Genomic DNA, 16201 nt, shown 5'->3' with positions numbered 1-16201 from the left:
ATGTCATCGTAGCCTTCCATAAATTTTGGTAACAAACTTAACTTGTTTGAAGTCTACATGCTGTTTCCAAAAGACTCTCTTTCTAACATAAATTTCCAATGAAAATACTCTACTTATTAACATGAAAAATATGCCTGTAAATTTGAAGAATGAAGTGCAGAATAACTCTTGTAGTAGTAGGAGCTGCGAGTGGATGCTTACTGTTCTTGACTGAATTGACGGTAAATACAACTAAGTTGCAAAATGGTATATTCAGGACAAGATAATTTGTTTTTGTTTTGATTTGACAGATAGTGCTTCAAATGATACATTAAATTCATATGAAGTGAATCATAGTAAATAAGAATTTTTTACATTGTGAATTTAAGAAGATAGGCTTTTGGTGAGTGACAGGACCATAATCTTTTGCAGTGGTTTATTTTCAAAGAAATCTAAAATACAACTGTTTTACACATTATTTATCCCCCTTTCTCTTTGTTTCTCATAGTGCCCATGACCCATCCCTATGAAGACCATAAACTTTTTGTTTAAATGGAGATTTTTATGTCTCCATATCTTAGCTAAAAAATGATTTCAGATTTTTCTAATAATGGTTTTTAATTTATAGGGCATGTGAAAGTATTTTGTCACATTATTAACATTTTGTTGTCTCCCATGTAATATTCTAGAATGTCAATGTTAAATTGCTAACTTCTAAAAATATATTATTGTTTTTTAGAGAAACATGAGATAACCGAAGCTGCCTTCTTTAACAAATTACAAAAACCTAAGATATAATTTACTTCTTTTGTGATTTCTCTTTTAATTACTAACTTAAGAAATAACTTTTTTTTTTTTTTACCCCTGCCAGAATCTCTGGGACACAGCTAAGGCAGTGTTAAGAGGGAAATTTATAGCACTACATGCCCACATCAAAAAGTTAGAAAGGTCTCAAGTTAACAACTTAACATTACAACTGAAAGAACTAGAAAAGCAATAGCAAACAAACCCCAAAACTAGCAGAAGACAAGAAATAATGAAAATAAGAGCTGAAATGAAGGAGATTGAGTTAGGAAAAACCATACAAAAGATCGACAAGTCTGGAATTGATGTTTTGAAAAAAAATTAATAAGATAGACTGCTAACTAAACTAGAAGAAAAGAGAGAAAATCCAAATAAACACAATTATAAATGACAAAGAGGACATTACCACTGACCCCAAAGAAATACAAATAATCACTAGAGACTACTAGGAACACCTCTATGCACACAAATTAGAGAATGTGGAACAGGTCGATAAATTTCTAGATGCCTAACACCCTCCCAAGCTGAACCAGGAAGAAATTGATTCTCTGAACAGATCAATAATGGGCTCCAAAATTGAATTAATAATAAATATCCTACCAAGAAAAAAAGCCCGAGACCAGATGGATCCACACCTGAATTCTATCAGATGCACAAAAAGGAGCTGATACCATTCCTACTGAAACTATTCCAAAAAAATTTAAGAGGAGGTACTCCTCTTCAACTCATTCTATGAGGCCAGCATCATCCTGATACCAAAACCTGGCAGAGATGCAACAAAAGGAAGAAAACTTCAGGGCAATATCCCTGATGAGCATAGATGCAAAAACGTTCATAAAAACACCAACAAACCATATCTAATAGCATATCAAAAAGCTAATCTACTGCAATAAAGTAGGCATTATCCCTGGTATACAAGTTTGGTTCAATAACATATGCAAATCAATAAATGTGATTCATCACATAAAGAAAATTAAAGACAGAAATCACCTGCTTATCTCAATAGATGTAGAAAGAGCTTTTGACAAAGTACATCATCTTTTCATGTTAAAATCCCTCAAAAAATGAGGCATAGAAGGAACATACTTCAAAATAATAAGTGTCATTTATGACAAACCCACAGCTAACATTCTGAGTGGGCAAAAGCTAGAAGCATTCCCCTTGAAAACTGTCATGAGGCAAGGATGCTCTCTCTCACAACTCCTGTTCAACATAGTATTGGAAGTCCTAGCAAGAGCAATCAGGCCAAAGAAAGCAGTAAGTCACCCAAACAGGAAGAGAGGAAGTTAAACCATCCCTATTTCTAGATGAAATGATTCTATCTAGAAAACTCCATAGTCTCTGCCCAAACGTGCCTTGAGCTGATAAACAGCTTCAACAAAGTTTTAGGGTACAAGATCAACATCCAAAGTCAGTAGTATTCCTATACAGCAACAATATCCAAGCTTAGAGCCAAATCAGGAACACAATCCTATTTGCAATAGCAACAAAAAATAATAAAATAACTAGGAATACAGTTAATCAAGGAGGTGAAAAATCTCTACGATGAAACGCTACTGAAAAGAAATTAGAGATGATACAGGCAAATGGAAAAACATCTGATGCTTATGGATAAGAAGAACAAATATTGTTAAAATGATCATATTGCCCAAAGCGATTTACAGATTCAATGCTGTTCCTCTCAAACTACCAATGAAATTCTTCACAGAACTAGAAAAAAATCTCTTTTTAAATTCATAAAGAACAGTGCAGGAGCCCGAGTATCCAAGGCAATCCTAAGCGAAAAGAACAAAGTTGGAGACATCATGCTACCTGACTTCAAACTATGCTACAGGGCTACAGTTACCAAAGCAGCATGGTACTGGTACAATCACATATAATGGAACAGAATAGAGAGCCCAGAAATAATGCTGCATACCTACAACCATCTGATCTTTGACAAAACTGACAAAAAAAGGCAATGGGGAAAGGACCCCTGTTTAATAAATGGTGCTGGGATGACTGGCTAGCCATATGCAGAAAACTGAAACCAGACCCATTCCTTACACAATATACAAAAACCAACTCAAAATGGATTAAAGACTTAAATGTATTACTTAAAACTATAAAAATCATGGGATATAACCTTGTAAATGTAATTCTGGACATAGGAACTGGGATAGGCATCATGACGACAGGTAGTTTTTCAGCCATTGCCTCCCTTCCACACTGCTCCCTCTGGTAGTCTCTGGTGCCTGTTGTTCCCATTTTATGTCAATGTGTACTTAATGTTTAACTCTTGTTTATAAGGGAGAACATGTATGGAGTATTTGGTTTCTGTTTCTGTGTTAGCTGACTTAGGATAATGGCATCCAGCTGCATCCATATTCCTGCAAAAGACATTATATCAGTCTTTTTATGCCTGTGTAGTATTCTGTGGTGTATATGTACCACATTTTCTTTATCTAATACCAGCAGTCTTCTTTATTCTTGTAAATGTGTTTGGTTTTTAAAATCAATTTAATCTGATATTAATGTAGTTGAGTTAGCTTAGCTCGTTAGAAATTTTTGTTCATCTTTTAAAATTTCTTCACTTTTAATCTCTTAATAGTATTTTATGTTTTCCTTTGAAATCAGAGTATTGCCTTTGGAAAATCTGAGAATATATTTCACGGTTTTTTTTCCTTCAAACTTGTTGTTGTAATATTTTTAGTATCGTTACTATGATTTCATTTTGTGCATTCAACCTACTATTTCTTGCTTGCTGCTTTTTTTCTGATTTTTTTCTTTCTCTCTTGCCTTCTGATTGATAGACAAAATTTTCTATGCTATGCTTTTTTTTTTCTTGTCATTTGGAAGCCATGTGGGCTGATTCTTTTCTTCCCAGTTCAGCTTTAAATTCAAACCCATTGCATAGGTCATACATAAAAATGTAACCAGGTAAAATATTTGAGTCTAAACTTACAAATTTTGCATTCTTCCTAAAGAGAAAATTTCTATTTCTATTATGGTGATGGATTTCTTTAAATTTTGAATATAGTTACTGAAACATTAATTCTTTTAATGAAGTTTATGTTTACTGACTGGTTCATTCCTCCTTCTTCAATGAGGCAAAAAACAGCACTTTTTAACCTCTCATTTGTTTAAAAATGTATTGGCCTTTTCCTCTGAGAAAGTTGTATTCCTAGATCTCTTTAAACATATAAATACGCTTATTTTCAAGTTTCGTCACAGTATTCTAAAACATATTTACTTGGAGTGACTTTTTTTTTCACTTATTGATTTTGTTGCCTCAATTAGCATTTAATTTCTTAACATGTTTTATCATTTTCCGAGTTTACTTTTGCCTGTGTTTCTCTCACTCACTGTTTACCTTTCCCCATCTATTGGTTAGTGGTTGCCTTGACCTGGCTCCTAGTCCAGTTTAGAACCAAGTCTTTCTCCATGTGCTATTCCTGACATAGTCAAACTAGAGACTCAGATATTAGATAGATGGGTCACTTTCCTTTTTACTGTCAGAAGGAGCTCCTGATGTTCTCTAACCCTATGCCCACAGGACCATATAAAACTAATGTCAAGGTTTGTAACATTTTCTTCAGCCTTCACCTGTAAATCTGACTCAAATTTTTGGTATAGTTTTAAGCCCTTAAGTTTCTGTTACTCCAGAATTTTTTGTACATCTGTATGTACCTCTGAAATATAACATTCACAATTAAGTCAGGCTCATCAATTCTCTTTTCTGTTATGATTCTATTTCATGGATATGCGTTTCATTTTGTAGCCCAGCTCTGTTTTTGTTTAATTTTTTTTCTGTTCATGTTTTAGCAATCATATTATCTACTATGTTTGTAGGAGAATGCGATGTACTATGATATCTACTTACTATGCCAATTTGACTAGAATTTTCCCTTTTTTGTTTCGGCCACTTTGACTTACCTTCTTTTGTTTTGACCCCAAATACTTTGAACTAATACAGCATGTATACCTTCTCATATTTTAAAAACTTTCTCAGTGTGTTTTTAGTTTTGCCCTTTATTTATTGCTCCAACAGCTCATGATGATAATTGGGATTATTTTAATAGCTCATAAATTTGTCAACTGAATAGAGAGTATGAGACTTGCTAAGAGCAGCACGTAAGTGATAACAAGGCTAAGACTAATGTCTAATTATATGGTTCTTTTTTCCCCAGTGATTTTATTTTTTCTCTTTCAAATTTTATTGAAGGTTCAAGGGGTAAATGTGCAGATTTTTGATAAGGGAAAATTGTGTGTTTCTGGGGTTTGATGTACAAATTATTTTATCACCCAGCTAGTGAGCATAGTACCCTATAGGTTGTTTTTCAGCCCACTTTCTATTCTTACCCTCTCCCTGCAAGTAGTTCCAGTGTTTACTGTTCCCATCTTTATCTCCATGTAAGCCCAATGTTTAGCTCACACTTACAAGTGAGAACATGAAGTATTTGATTTTCTATCCTGTGTTAATTTGTATCAAAGGTCATGATTTTGGTTTTCTATGACTAATATTATATAGTTTATATATACCACATTTTCTTTATCCAGTCCACCATTAATGAGCATGTAGGTTGATTCCATGACTTTCCTATTGCGAACAGAGCCGCATGTGTCTTTTTGGTAGAATGATTTATATTCCTTTCAATATATACCCAGTGATGGGATTGCTGGGTCAAATGGTAATTCTCTTTTAGGTTCCTTGAGAAATCTCCAAACTGCTTTTCACAGTGAATGAACTAATTTTACTTTCCTGCAAACAATGTATAAGCGTTCTCTCTTCTTCACAACATACTAACATCTATTAGTTTTTGACTTTCTAATTACAGTCATTCTGACTGGTTTGAGATGATATTTCTTGTGGTTTTGATTTGCATTTCTCTGATGATTAGTGATGCTGAACTTTTTTTATATGCTTGTTGGCCTTGTGTATGTCTTCTTTTGAGAAGTGTCTATTCATATCCTTTGCCTATTTTTTTTTTTTAGTGGTGTTTGTTTTTTGCTTAACTTGTTGAAGTTTCATATAGATGTTGATTATTAGACCTTTGTCAGATGCTTAATTTGAGTATATTTTCCCCAATTGATACATTGACTATTTACTCTGTTGATAGTTTCTTTGCTGTGTAGAGGCTCTTTTGTTTTATGAAGTCCTACTTATTAATTTTTGTTTTTATTGCGTATGTTTTTGAAGTCTTTTTCATGAAATCTTTGCAAAGTCTTGTGTTTACAATGGCGCTTCCTAAGTTTTTTCTAGAGTTTTTATAGCATGAGGCCTTACAATTAAGTTTTTAATCCATTTTAAGCTGATTTTTGTATATGATGTAAGGAAGGGGTCCAGTTTCAATCTTCCACATACAACTAGCCAGTTATCCCAGCACTGTTTGTTGAATAGGGAGTCCCTTCCTCATTCCTTGTTATCATCAACTTTGTCAAAGATCAAATGGTTGTATGTGAGTGGCTTTATTTCTGGTTTCTATAACCTGTTCCATTGATCTTTGTGTTTGTCTTCATACTTTTTGCTTAAGATTGATTTGGGTTCCCTGGGCTGTTTTTTAGTTCAATGTAAATTTTTAATAGTTTTTACTAATTCTGTGAAAAATTATGTTAGTATTTTGATAGGAATACTGTTGAATCTGTAAATTACATTGGGCAGTATGTCTATTTTAACAATATTGATTTTTCTATTCATAACCTAGAATGTTCTTTCATTTGTTTGTTATCATGTCTGATTCTTTTACTAGTGTATTGTAATTCTTGTTCTAGAGATCTTTCACTTCCCTAGTTATTTATATTCCTAGGTATCTTATTCTTTTCATGGCTGTTATGAATGAGATTGCATTCTTGATTTGACTCTTAGCTTGAATATTATTAACTTGAAAAATCAGCGTAGAAATACTACTGATTTTCATACATTGATTTTGTATTATGAAACTTTACTGAAATTGTTTATCATTTCCAGTAGCCTTTTGGCAGAGTCTTTAGGATTTTCTAGGTATAGAATTATATAATTAGCAAAGAGAGATCTTGACTTACTCTTTTCCTATTTGAATGCTACTCATTTCTTTCTCTTGTGTGATGGCTCTGGCTAGGCCTTCCTATACTATGCTGAATAGGAGCTGTGAGAGTGGCGTTCTTGTCTTGTGCTGGTTTTCAAGAGAAATGTTTCAGCTTTTGCCCATTGATTATGACATTGGCTATGGATTTGTCATAGATGACTCATTATTATCAAAGGTATGTTTCTTTGATGCCTAGTTTCCTGAGGGTTTTTAACATGAACAGATGTCAAATTTTATGAACACCATTTCTGAGTCTGTTCAGTTGATCATGTGGTTTATGTTTTTAGTTCTGTTTATGTGATGAATTACATTTACTGATTTGCATATGTCAAACGAACCTTGCATCTCAGGAATAAAGCCTACTTGATCATGGTGAATTAGCTTTTTGATGTGCCGTTGGAGTGAGTTTGCTAATATTTTGTTGAGAATGTTGGCATCTACGTTCATCAGGAATATTGCCCTGCAGTTTCCAATTTTGTTGTATTTATCCAATACCTGTACTTCCACTCTTTCTAGGAAGTACCTAGCTTGCTTTTTATTTTACAGGCTCATAGACAGAAGGAACTTGCCTTGTCTCAGATGAGACTTGGGACTGTGGACTTTGGGTTAATGCTGAAATGAGTTAAGACTTTGTGGGACTGTTGGGAAGGCGTGATTGGTTTTGAAATGTGAGGATATGAGATTTGGAGGGACCAGGAGTGGAATGACATAGTTTGGCTGTGTTTCCCCACCAAATCTCAACTTTAATTGTATCTCCAAGAATTCCCTCATGTTGTGGGAGGGACCCAGGGGAAGGCAATTGAATCATGGGGGCCAGTTTTCCCATGCTCTTCTTGTGATAGTGAATAAGTCTCACGAGATCTGATACACTTATCAGGGGTTTCTGCTTTTGCTTATAACTCATTGTCACTTGCCACCACCATGTATGATAAAGTCTTTTGTGTTCCACCATGATTCTGAGGCCTCCTCAGCCATGTGGAGCTGTAAGTCCAATTAAATCTCTTTTTCTTCCCAGTCTCAGAAATGTCTTTATCAGCAGTGTGAAAGTAGACTAATACACATACATATTATTTGATCTGACTCTTTTTGAAGATTTACTATTTTATATTCTAAAATGCTAACAAATGTAATTCTTTTTGTTGCATTATGTAATGAAATATATCTATATAATATTACTTCACAAATCATTAAAGTTCTTAATATAATATTAGTATTAATGCATGTATTCCCTTGAGACTGGGCACTCAAATGGCATGATCATATTTTAATTCTTAAAACTCACATTTTTATTTTACTAATATGATGGATTAATAAAGAAGTCACTCTGTGCTGTTTTCTGTAACTCAAACATTTATTGGGCAAAGAAAAATAAGCATGTGATATACTTTTGAAAGATTATGAACAAAGAGTACAGTTGGCAGTTAACAGAAATTGAAGAAACTTATAATTCAAGTATTTACCCATGAGTTTATGCATGAAACATGGCTATAGTGTCTAAGTAAAGTGAAGGAAACCAAGCAGTTAAGCGTGAATTTTAAAACAAGGATCATGTTTGTTACTTAACTGCTGATTTTCTGAATAATCATAGAATATATCACTAAAACCAATACAGGTATTTTATAAATGAGAAATACTAGATTTTATTGTCATATTTTATCATCACCTTCTTCATGACTTCAGTGGAAATACAATTTAAAGGTTTATAAATTTTTTTCTGTTTACATTCTTTTAAATCTTACTATGTATTGTTTTGTTGTAGAAAGTCATGCTTTGTATTTCAGTAATTATTTAAGCATATTACTAAGATTTGTGACTTAAACGCCACAAAAACATTATAAATAACTTACATGTAGGCTTCCATTTGGGAAAAAAGTAACTAAAACATAATAAAAAATTTTAATATTTTATTTAATTCATATGATTAGTTTACATATATGATCTATCATATAATTAAATCCAGTTTTAAGCATTTATATTGTAAGCTTTTCTTGGGTCTTCTGTGCAATTCAACAGCATAGTTATATTCTAATACTTTTTAAATACATTTCCTTTAAGGCAATAATGCATCATTTAGGTGATAACCTCTAAAAATGAGACTGAATCCTTCTTTTTAATTCTTTATATCCAGGCATATATGCTCCATTTAAGAAATCTGGACTGAGATTACAAAAGCTCTCTGCTGTTTAGCCTGAGTTGAGCTTTAATTGTGTTTAGCCAATAAACAAATCTCCTTTGATTCTCAGAGGATGGTGTTATAAAGATGAGTAAGAGGTTATCAATTCCCTGAAGGAACTTTTAATGTAGTCAGTGGATAATGATTAGCATTTGAATAGAGTTTTCCTTAGTAAAGCACTTTCACACACACAGATTCAACTGGTGAATATTTGTAGCTTGTAGTTGATGGGTGTTTGTTTGATCTCCAGATAAATCTGATGGCTTAATACAGAGACATGAATTTCTTCTGTAATCAAACTGTGACCCTGCTCGTGAGACATGTTTTACACATATGTCATTGAGAATAAAGGAAACAAGGTAATGTGGCAAGTTGAGTATAAAACCTATCATGATTTCTCAAAAACCTATTCAAGTTCTGTTCTCATACTGTAGGCTTCTTTGTGTCTTCTTATTGGAAGAATAAGCAAATGCTTAGGGTGGAGTTTTTAAAACAGATTCGGGATGTTGATTAATTCTGCACAGGCCAAAAACATAAATGCACATTTGTCATGAATTCAGGTTTGGTACACTCCTCTCCAACAAACTCAAATCGTTTTCTGTTATTTTTCAGTGGTCAATGCCAAGCCTAAACTTTAGACATTTTCCTTGTAGTATGGATAATCATACTTTGGATAACTGAAAAATACTTTAATGATTTATTTCAAACATTCACCAGATAATTTTCAAGCCTTTTCCATTTTGGTTTGATTAGCCTTGTCTGAAACTCTGTCTAAAATACATGAGAGAAACAGAGGAAGGAATTGTTAGTTGGCAGGAAAGTTTTATTGCTGAGTAAATTCACGAATTATGGCTGGAATGATTTGGTAATACTTTTTCCACTGTGCATAGCCAGACAATCTCAGCCAACTAGCAGAACAGAATCTATACTGTCAAAATGGAAAAAGTGGTGGCAATTATGGGGGATTTTGGCAGTACATGCAGAATTTGGCTCTTTCACTTTGCCATGAGGAGGAACATACAGGCACCAGCTATAGCAGCTTGGTCTGCTGCTGTATTGCCTGGAGAATATCTGATACTGGAGATTGATTACAAAGCCCAAGTTTTTGGCTCAGAATACTTCATTCAGTGTTCTAAAAACTTCTGTCAGTAAAGATTCTGACATGCTTTGTTACTGCACTGTTCTGTTGACTTTATAGCAGAAAAAAATAGCAAACATTTGTAAGCACTTACTATGTGCTTTAAAAAGTGTGAAATTCTCGGCCGAGTGTGGTGGCTCATGCCTGTAAATCCAGCACTTTGGGAGGCCAGCGCAGGTGAATCAGGAGATCAGGAGTTCAAGACCAGCCTGGCCAACTTGGTGAAACCCTGACTCTACTAAAAATATAAAAAATTAGCTGGGCGTAGTGGTGAGCGCATGTAATCCCTGCTACTTGGGAGGCTGAGGCATGAGAATCACTTGAACCCAGGAGGCGGAGGCTGCAGTGAGCCGAGATCGTGCCACTGCACTCCAGCCTGGGTGGCAGTGTGAGACTCCATGTCAAAAAAAAAAAAAAAGTGTAAAATTCTTTCTGTATATTAATTATTTCCATATATTAACTATTACATTAACCCTGTGAAGCTAGAACAATTTTTAGCCCTCTTTCAAACATAAAAATACAGAAGTACAGAGAAATAATCCCCCAGTACCTTGCCTGGAGTTACATAGCTAGTGAGTCTGACTATAGAACCCACACTTTTACCACCATTCTTTAGTGTCTTGATATGAAGAACAGAGTTCAAGAGGAAAATCTATAGTCTCTTCTATAGGCCCTTAGGCTGCCTTCTATGGCTTTTTTTTTTAATTTCTTTTTTTTGGGGTGGAGCGAAGGTGGATACAGGGATATGTAAATTTCTTCTGAAGTATTAATATAGAGAACATATTGTTTGCCATTTTTTGCTTTTCTACTTAGCATTATAACTTTATGATGTCTATTTTTTGTTAATAATGTCAGTATTCATTGTAGATTTATAGTGAAATATGATTAGAAAATTTGATAGTTCTTGTTTTTGATTATTGATCTTAATTGTTTTAATCATAAAATTAATACTGTATAATAATTAAATACTGTGTAAACTCTATTCATTAGATTATTATATTTTATTAGTATTTTGGAATCACATGTCATAATTTAGTTATAATTTAACAGAAGTGTTTTCTGTAATCCATGTGTATATAATAAAAATGTGGGTGGACATTCTGGGCATTTTATGCATTATCACATTCCCCATAACCAGAAGGGTTCCGAGCACCTACTTAGTGCTCAGTATTTATGGAGTGTATTCATGGGTGAATGAATATTGAAGTTAAATGCCTTGAGCTTATTCAAATGTAGAATTTTGCTTTTCTTTGCTAAATATTCAAGTTAATGTTGATGAAGAAAGTCAATAACATAAGCAGCAAGAAGCTGAGAGTAATGTGCCCTTTCTTAACCCCCACCCCAAACTGATTCTTTGGAGCTCTTTTAGGAGGAGTACTTTTCACTCATATCTGCATTACCAGACTTGACACAGCATACTGCTCAACAAGTAGCTAACAAAATAATAAGTCAATAATTGAGCAAACTGGATAATCTACGTTCTTATTCCTTTATTCTACCTCATTTGAAGTATTTTGGGAGCATGTCAGGCAGGAATGAGGTGCCACACATTCTAGCAGCAACAATCTGGCATTTCTGAATTGAGTGCAGCCTCACAGGCCAAGGTCCAACTGCCCTCTGGAACAGAGTCCTTAGAGTATCAACATCAAGAGATCACTTAGCCTCTACTTTAATACCTCCTTTGTCATGTAGATTTAGTATAGTCTTTGTTCCCATGGCCTCGCAATATGTTTCCCTGATGTTGGCTCAGTCCATTGACATTTTGTTCAACAAGCATAGGTTTCCCGATGCAAGGCATCTCTTCAAATATTTGAGGATAACCTTCATTTCCAGAGGCTACTTTATACTACCGCACTACTTGAGGTGTTTATATTGGTTTCTGTGATATGCTTGACTGTCTCTTCTCTTCTGGATGACTGTCCCTAGAGCTGGTCCTAATATGTCTATGTTAATAACTCATTGGGCTACAATACAGAAACAATATTGAATGATGAGTCAGTTAATCTACAGAAAATGTTCAGTTATTTTTCTGTTCTCAAAAAGAACAGGTGATCAGTGAATGTGCTTGAAGACTTGATTGATTGATCAATATTCATAGTTCTTGTTTTCACTCACAATATGTGGTCTTGCACATGTATTTCCTTCATAGATGTGTTCTTATGTTCACTCTCCTTCTCTTCTATCCATGTGTAATTTCCATCAGTATATCTTATTCCTTCATGCTGACTAATGCCCCCCACCCACCCAGTCATAACCTCCTGCATCATGTTCAGTTTAGTGTTTTTTGGAAAGTCTAAAGTAAATAAACTATTTTTTGAAGTTTTCTAATTTTTTTTTAACAAAAACTTCATTACCTACTCCCACCTCCCCACATGATGAAACAGGGAAACAGTGCTGCAGGCATACAGTGACAATAGGACATCAGGAAATGCCCAAGAAGGTCAGCCCCACCTCAACATGATGTTTTCAGGAATTTGGACAGCACATACCAGCATTTCTTTTTTTTTTTTTTTTTTTTTGAGACGGAGTTTCGCTCTTGTTACCCAGGCTGGAGTGCAATGGCGCGATCTCGGCTCACCGCAACCTCCGCCTCCTGGGCTCAGGCAATTCTCCTGCCTCAGCCTCCTAAGTAGCTGGGATTACAGGCACGCACCACCATGCCCAGCTAACTTTTTGTATTTTTAGTAGAGACGGGGTTTCACCTTGCTGACCAGGATGGTCTCGATCTCTCAACCTCGTGATCCACCTGCCTCGGCCTCCCAAAGTGCTGGGATTACAGGCTTGAGCCACCGCGCCCGGCCATACCGGCATTTCTAAGAAACATGCAAGACCAATGTATCATTTATAATCAAAATATATGTAAGAGTTGCAATTAACAATTAGATCTCTTTGAATATTAAAGTTATCAAATTATGACTATGTATAATGTGATAAACACAACAGTATCATCATAAATGGTCATATTTTCAGTCTATGTATTATGTTTAAATTCCACAAAAGGAAATAAGTATAATAATATTATGAATTGCAGCAATGTCTTCTTTTTAAGGCTCCAAAAATATTTTAAGCAACATTTGTGGTTTGTTCTAAATTGCAAGATTTAATTTCCAAGGTATCAGAATTAATGAGGTCATATTAGAATATTCACACTTTTTATTAACAGAACCAATTTACATTTTTATATTTTCTCTTTATGTCAATTGTAGGAAATTAATTTTGACCATTAAAAACAATAACATTTTATAAAAGATATAATTTAAAATCAAATATTAAGCCAATAGTATTTTTTTAAAGATTGGTTTATGGTCCACAGAATTCATTCATAGCATAAGAAGCATATTCATAACATAATCTTGGGTATGCCATATGTGACCATAAGAAGCATCATTACCTTTAACAGCTGTGAATTCCTAATAAAGTGAAAACATGCATAGTCAAGGTCAATAATGTTCTTATGTTGCAGCTTTGTATGTTTTCATCATCAGAGGCGGTCAGGAAGAGTTTCATTGGTCTCAGTATTTTTCTGTGTATGAAAGAATATGGGTTTATTGCTCATTATGCTTCTGGGACAATCATTTCAACCCCCTAATCTATATAAGACTCTAGTTATCGTTTGTGTTAAATATGGATACTAAATGTTTCTGCTTCTAGATAAAATCTGAAAGATGCCATGATTAGACAACTATTGGATTTCAAGAATAAATCTGTTATATCTAAACCAAATATAAAACATGTCTAGGTAATGTCAAGTATTAGAGAGATATTGACATGTTTACAATTACTATTTTTCTTTAATCAGTTATATCCTTTTGTCATGCATTTAACAACACTCTATTTGAATGAATTCCCATGAGTAGTATTCATTTTGATGTTGAGTGCCTATTAAATAAAATTTCTATATTAATGTATAGCTATTTAATAATGTAATAAGTAAACTATTTTTAGTTTTCAGATTATAGTAATTATACTGTTTTTAACAGTTTGTTAGGTGCTGTGTCATGAATCAAGTCTTCATTTTAATGCGTTCTCATTGTTGTAGAACAAGAGGGAATGGTATTTGGAATTTAGCTATATTTATCTTCTCAATCAAATTCTACTTTGGAGGTAAGTAAAAAAGAAGTTATAGCACATCATATAAAATGGATACAAAAGGTATACTAAAAGGAAAATAAAATTGTTGATTATATCAGGATAAAGAGGAAAAAGTAAACTTAAAAGTCTGTCTATATCTATTATTCCTAACAAAGACCTATGTATAAATACTTGGAATTATTATTTCTTGTTTCCTTTCCTTTTTGTAAATTATGTGAATTCACCTTAAAGCTATATAACATATTCAGTATTAAATTATGCTGTGAAGAGAACATAAGATCAGAAGTTCAAGTTTATCAATTTCAAATTCTAACTCTGATATTAACTTGCCAATTAGTATTTTGCCAAGTCACTTATTCAACTTGAATTTCTGAGACCTTATTCAACTAAATTCACAAGACCTTCAGCTGACCTAAAGGAACAGAAAATTCAAAATATAGTTTCCATATATTCTGTTTGGCATGACTTTTACGCAAAAAGTGGGAAAAAAGTGCTGCAGGCCCACCTTTTCTTACTGGAATAAAGTCTTGATGGTCTATAACCAGACAGTATCCTTCTTTATCTAGAAGGAATTATAGGCATAGATTGATACTCATGTTGTTTGGGGATGAAAAGTATCTACCACATTGGCAATATATTCAGAAGCAATCCTCTGTACATATTGCAAGATGCCCCACATGTCATTTCCTTAAGTCAAGTATTTTGTACCCTTTAGATTGCTGCTTCACTTATCAGACACAAAGAACCTCTCAAACTCAGTTTTAATTTTTCTTGAAAAAAGATTCAGATCTAAACATTTAACTGTTTGAACTGAGTTCAGTTGAATGAAAATGATGAATTGACTGTTGAAGTAATTATAAAGTTGACTAGTAAAAATAATAGTATAGAATGTGCAATGTCTTTCCATAATTATTATAGGGGCTATACATTTTGATAAAATGTAAGAAGTATTTGTTGCATTGAGCAAAAGAGACAACCAAGCATTTAATATTGCTGTTGATTTCAATCACAGACCTAGTTCCTGTGAACTGAAAAAATATTATAGGTTAATTGACTAGTAGTTGTCACTTGAAATGGCTTGTTGTTAATACTTGCATGCTAATGAAAATTACCCCTAAAAAAGGGGAAGTAAGAAAATTTGAGGGACTGATGAGTCTTAGGAATGGAAAAATTTCTCCTAAGAGTCTATATTAAACTATAATAAAGCAATCTTGATATCTTTATCATTTTTGTCAAGCCAAAAATTAACAGTCTAAAGTAATCTAATCAATTATTTAATTCATTAATTTATTCAATAATTATTGAGAATGCACTTTGCACTATGCACTGTGCTAGAAATAAAAAAAAAAATATAAAGATTAACAAGACACAGTTCTACCCTGGATAGTTTTAAAGTCAAGAAGAAGACTAAAACAAGGTAGTTCAAGAGTAAATGTATGTTTACATACGAATAATTGTTTTCTGCTTGAGTTAGAGATAGATCAGAGAGAAGATGAAAGTTAATAAATTGAGTTTTCTTAGATAAGGATATATAGTGATATTAGAGGGGACCTAAAAGTAATGTGCCTCAAAAACTGGTTAAGTATTGTTTGTTGTTCGAATTTCTGAAGAAAGATTCAGAATAAATTCACAAGTCATGGTAAAGTTTAGTGTTTTCGTGAAATGAAAAGAAGATGAGAAATGCAGACCAGAATTTTTGCAAGATTGTGCAATTCCATAATAACATAGTGCATGAAATTTATCTTTAATTTATCACAAAGAGTGACCTTGAATATGGTAACAGTGAAGAATTACAGAGCATTGTGACAGCAAAGCCAGAAGTTGCAATAATGAAACAGGCAGAAGAGCTTCATGTTTATGTTTTAATGCTTCACAGATGGGTACAGTGATGAATAACCTGCAGGAAAGTGTGCTCATAAGATGAAGTTGCTTGATTTTGTTGTCAAATCAAAAAAAATGTAGATATTATTC

General features: G+C 33.5%; 1 protein-coding gene across 3 annotated transcripts in view; it reads left to right on the top strand.

The window, feature by feature from the left end:
• The window catches only part of PRR16 (proline rich 16), a 280167-nt gene that overhangs the window by 108376 nt on the left and 155590 nt on the right, over positions 1-16201 (top strand). Inside the window, exons 1-2 of one of the 3 annotated variants that reach the window (XM_074382236.1) lie at positions 3477-9359; positions 14119-14242. The exons of the other annotated variants lie outside the window; for them this stretch is intronic. The gene's annotated coding sequence lies outside the window, so the exon portion shown is untranslated. Of the gene's footprint in view, positions 1-3476; positions 9360-14118; positions 14243-16201 lie in introns of those variants that run through there. 3 annotated transcript variants of the gene reach the window in all.

This window comes from Saimiri boliviensis, chromosome 1, assembly GCF_048565385.1.
Source record: "Saimiri boliviensis isolate mSaiBol1 chromosome 1, mSaiBol1.pri, whole genome shotgun sequence".
Lineage (NCBI taxonomy): Eukaryota > Metazoa > Chordata > Mammalia > Primates > Cebidae > Saimiri > Saimiri boliviensis.
This window is presented reverse-complemented; position numbering and strand designations above follow the sequence as displayed.